Raw genomic sequence first — 5831 nt, forward strand, 5'->3', positions numbered from 1 at the left:
TTTAGGGGGCATCGTTTAATCCTAACATGTAATCCCTAAAATCTAGCCATCTACCTTTTAATTTTCTTCCTGTGAACCTAATTCTTGAAGTTCACAGTTTTCCTCCACTTAGTCTCCTTACTCTCCTCAGGCTACATTTTTTTGAAAGGATTATTTGATAAGGAATGAAAGCAAAGATAGGGGAAGCATTTGGAGAATTGATTGCACTGCACAAATACATTGATATTGTGGCTTGGGTGAGGTGATTATGTGCATTTATCATTTGTGTGATTATCTTAAAAGGTGCTCTTGAATAAGATAAAAAGAATTTGCTGAACTGCAAAGGCAGGAAATCAGAATTAGAGAAACTGAAAAGAAATGGATCTTGATTGTGTTACCTTATGTTTGTCTTAAATGAAATTTGTCCTCTGGTCCATGGACACATTCCAATTGAGATTGGTAACCAGACTGCAATAGGATCTTTATGGCTCCCTGCCAAACATATAATCAAATGTTTAATATGCATAACTACTTCACTTTGGTGGCCTGTTCCCCTATACTTGCCTTATGCTGAAGACTTTTGTTGGTGACCACCCTTGAATGCCAGAAGCAGAAGGTTATTTATTGTTAAACATACACATACATGTATCGATTGGACACTGACTACTTGGAAATTTAGAAATAAGACACTTTAAATACTAAGGGTACAAACAACACTGCAGGGGCGCAGAAGTTCTCTTCCTCTTGGTTGGTAAAGCACCTTGGAGAGTAGGGCAGACTCCCAGGTAAGGACCGTGAAGTAGAGAACCCTGGGAAGAGCTTAGCCTCGGAAACCTGGGGAACCCCATGGAAAGACAAACATAGTCTTGCATGAGCATATCATGTCTTTTTGACTCCCAAGGTTACCCTAGGAGAGCACGAAGACCACTTGGTCAGACAGAGGTCTAGCAAAGCTCTGTGTCACCAGAGATATTTAAGTGTTTTCTTGACTAGTGAATCCCAAATCTTGTAAATTGTCTCACTCAGATTAGTTGCCTGCTGGATAAAGCAGAATATTATCCTCCAGATATATATAAAGAGTAATGAATAGACAGATTGATACACCCCTTGGATATGGTTAGAGAAACTGGGAATAATTTAGATTTGTATGTCCCCTGAGCAAACTCATTTTCAAAGGAGACAAAAACCAACTATTGCTTAACTCTGCTATTCTTAATATCTTTATGCTGTACTTGACTGAGTCTGACTTTAGTTTATTGATATCATTTTGTTTTAAAAGGTGTGTAGAAATACTATTAATAAGAAGCGAATAGGAATTCCTAACTGTTAAACAGACACTAAGTCAATTGGGTAAGTCATGGGAAAAGTATGTGGGCAATGTGGCACAGAGGAGGCCATGTTAGTCTAGCCAAAGTAACTTCACATGTAATCAGGAGGAATGTGAATAGTGCTACCTCCTCACACCTTTCAGCCTGACAATCTGGCTATTCTATTTAGGTTGCCTCTGGTCATTGTGGGGGAAGGGCAAGACATAATGCTGAAAAGGGCGTGAAACAATTGATCTTTGGATGTGAGACTCATTTCCTAGAGGGGTGATAGGCAGTAATACTATCAGTGAAACATTAAACTTACTGGGGCACGGCCTTGTCTCACTGGAGGGATAGTTGTATTTCAGTCTATAGGAAGATATCACTCATCAACTTCAAAAAAACAAACAGGGTCAGGTGCGGTGACTCATGCCTGTAATCTCAGCACTTTGGGAGGCAAAAGCGGGAGAACTGCTTGAGCCCAGGAGTTCGAGGCTGTAGTGAGCTTTGATTGTACGACTGTACTCCAGCCTGGGTAACAGAACAAGACCCTGTTTCTAAAACAAAACAGAAAAATCCACACAGACTTCCCCAGCTAGGACACACACACTATTCAGCAAGAGGAGGCAGAGGAGGGGGCAGTGTTCCACCTGCAGAGACCCATTTGACCACTCTAAAATTAGCCCCATGATTTCCTTTCATTCTTTGTATCCTATGATCCTGAACTTGAAGTTTCTCTGAAACTATCACTCTAGCTGCAGCAATCTACTGTTTGGGGCTTATTTGGGGCTGTCGTTTCCTATATTTTCCCAGAAATCTGATCCTGCCTGCTCTTTACTTTTTAGGTATTTCTCAAATGTTCTTATCCTATTTTTTTATTTTCTAGTGTTGGTAATAATGTATTACTTTTATAATTCTTTTTCTTTCTTAGAGATTGGAAGAGATAAGGAAATTTTCCATCTTGGTTCAACTAAAGATAAAAATTTATTTTGAAAAGAGAATCATAGTTTTCAGGAAGAAAGTCTAACTATACCCACTGGATGATAAACTCTCATCTTACCCATCAGTGCTAAGTATTTAAATGACTACATAGATCTTTTTAAAAAATTATTTTCTAGGAAACCATATACCAAGGTCAAAAAGATCACAGTTAATACAACCTTTAGATTTATTTTAAAGTTGCATTATTCTAAGGAGGCTACCTAATTTATACAGAACTAAAATTCTTTCATGTTAAAGAAGAAGCGAAATTTACTTATAAAACAAAGGGGCTGGGTGCAGTGGCTCACGCCCCCAGCACTTTAGGAGGCTGAGACGGGAAGATCACTTGAGGTCAGAAGTTAGAGACCAGCCTGGCCAATGTGGTGAAAACTCGTCTCTACTAAAAATACAAAAATTAGCCGGGTGTGATGGTGGACACCTGTAATCCCAGCTACTTGGGAGGCTGAGGCTGGAGAATCTCTTGAACCCGGGAGGTGAAGTTTGCAGTGAGTGGAGATTGTGCCCCTGCACTCTAGCCTGGGCAACAGAATGAGACTCTGTCTCAAACAAACAAACAAACAAACAAAAAACAAAGGGACTAGGATATCGAGTTTCTTAAACAGATGCTTAAACAAATACTCATACATTTTCCTACCTATTTTCTAGGCAGAAGATATTCCACATTACTTTGTAATCTGTCCCCCTATACTTGCCTTATGTTAATGACTTTAGTTGGTGACCACCCTCCAATGCCAGAAGTAGCAAGTTATTTATTGTCAAACATATACGTGCATGTATTGATTGGACTCTATTCTGACTACTTGAAAATTTAGAAATAAGACACTTTAAATACTGAGGGTACAAACAATAACACTGCAGGGGCACAGGAGTTTTCTTCCTCTTGGTTGGTAAAGCACCTTGGAGAGTAGAGCAGACTCCCGGGTAAGGACCATGAAGTAGAGAACTCTGGGAAGAGCCTGGTATCAGAAAAGAGTGAGTAATGAAGGGGGAAGGTCCCCTTATAAAAGCATCAGATCTCATGAGAACTCATTCACTGTCATGAGAACAGCATGGGGGAAACTGCCCATATCAGGGGTCTAATGGAAAAAGTATAAAAAAGTACACAATATGTAAGAAAAGATAAGTAGTACAAGCAGAGAGATGGAAGCACTAAGAAATAATCAAAAGAAAATGCTATAACTAGAAAACAGTATGAAAGAAATAAAGATGCCATTGATGGGTTCATCAATAGACTGGATATCAATCACCAAAGAAAGCTTGAAGATGTGTTCATAGAAACTTTTCAAACTGAAAATCAAGGAGAAAAAAAAGAATGAAAATAAAAAATAGTGTATTTGAGAACAATAATCTAGTAATTACAAAAATTATAATATATATATAATGAGAATGCCAAAAGTAATAGAAAGAGAAAATAGTAGAAGAAATAGTTGGGGTAATTATGGCTGAGAATTTTCTAAAATTAATAACAGCCACCAAATCATAGCTCTAGGAAGCTCAGAGAATACTAAGTAGGATAAATGCCAACTCCCCTGACCCCACAAAACCAGAAACCAAACCAAACCAAAACTATACTTAGGTATATGATATTCAAACTGTAGAATATTAAACACAAAGAGAAAATCTTGAAAGAAGCTAGAGGGGAAAACACCTTACCTATAGAGGAAAAAAAATAGAATTACACAGACTTATCATCAGAAACCATGCAAGCAAGAATAGAGTGAGGTGAAATTTTAAAGTGTTGGCATGGTGGGTGTGGAAGGAGGAGCCCCTACCAACCTACAATTCTGTGTCTATTAAAATTATCCCTCAAAAGTGAAGGATAAATGAAGACTTTCTCAGACTAACAAAAATTGGAATTTATTGCCAGTAGCCTTCCTTGCAAGAAACCCTAAAAGAAGTTTTTTAGAAAGAAGGAAAATGATATAATTCAGAAACATGGATCTACAAGAAAGGACAAGTGTTAAAGAAGGTATAAATGAAAGTAATATAAAATCTTTTATTTTTCAAATTTTTAATTGCTATAACTAATAACAGTTTGTTCAAAGAGTAATAGCAACAATGTATTTGGTAATTATAGCTTATGGGTAAGTGAAGTAGATGATAGCAGTGTTAGGACAAGAGGGGGAAATTGGGAATACTATGTAATAAGGTATCTGCACTACCCATGGAGCAGTATAGTGTTATTTTAAAGTGAACTTGGATTAACTGTATATGTATATTGCATACTCTAGGGCAACCACTTAAACATTTTTTGAAAGAATTACTACTGATATTCTATAAGAGGAGAGAAAAGGGAATCATATAAATTGCCCAATTAAAACCAAAGATGGCAGGAAAAAGAGCATGAAATAGGAAAACAAAGAACAGGGTAACAAATAGAAAACACTAACAAATATGGTTGATATTAATCCAACTATATCAATAATCACTTTAAATTTCAATGGTCTAATTATACTGATTAAAAGACAAAGACTGTCAGAACAAACAAGACCCTACAATATATTGTCTATAGAAAACTCAGTCTAAGTTAAAAGGCTCATTTTAAAAGTAAAGGGATGGAGAAAAATACACCATATTACACCAACCAAAGGAAGCTCTATCAGAAATGGACAGATCCAGCAGACAGAAAAGCAGTTAAGGATGTAATTGAACTGAACAGAGCCATCAATGAACTGGATCTAATTGACATTTATAGATTGTTTCATTCAACAGTAGCAGGATATACATTATTCCCAAGTTCACATGGAACAGTCACCAAGGCAGACCGAATTCTGGGCCATAAAAACAGGTAAACAAATTTAAAGTAATAGAAATCATTCCTATATCCTCTTACACCACCATGAAATAAAGTGGAAATCGATAACAGAAAGAGCACTAGAAAATTCCAAAATATTTGGAGATTGAACAATAGATTTCTAAATAAAACATGGATTTAAGTCGTAAGAGAAATTTGTTAATGTTTTGAACTGAATAAAAATGAAAATACAACTTGTCGAGATTTGTAGAATGCAGCAAAAGCAGTGCTTAGAGGGAATGTTTTAGCATCGAATGCATGTAGCAGACAAGAAGAAAAATCTATAATCAATGATATAAGCTTCCACCTCAAGAAACTAGAAGAAAAGCAATATAAACATAAAGCAAGCAGAAGAAAATAATTGGAGCAGAAATTAATTACCTGAAACCAGGAAATCAATAGAGAAAATCAATAAAACCAAAAGCTGGTTATTTGAAAAGATTAATAAAATTGATAAACCTCTAGCCAGAAATCAAGGAAAAAAGAGAAAATGCAAATTACTAATATCAGATATGAAAGGGGGTAATCATTACTGATCACATGGACGTGAAAAGAATCTTTTTATCTGGTAGAACCCTAATGACCTAGTTACATGTAAATTCATATATATGTACAACATAAGGCATGAATGAATAATCATCAAAATCAATGTAATAGTTGCCCTTGGGGAAGAATCTAGAATAGAGTTTCAACTTAGAAGTTGATTTTAGCCTTATATACCTTTTTTGAAACCAAGAGGAGGTATTCAT

The sequence above is a fragment of the Theropithecus gelada genome, chromosome 3 (assembly GCF_003255815.1).
Source record: "Theropithecus gelada isolate Dixy chromosome 3, Tgel_1.0, whole genome shotgun sequence".
NCBI lineage: Eukaryota > Metazoa > Chordata > Mammalia > Primates > Cercopithecidae > Theropithecus > Theropithecus gelada.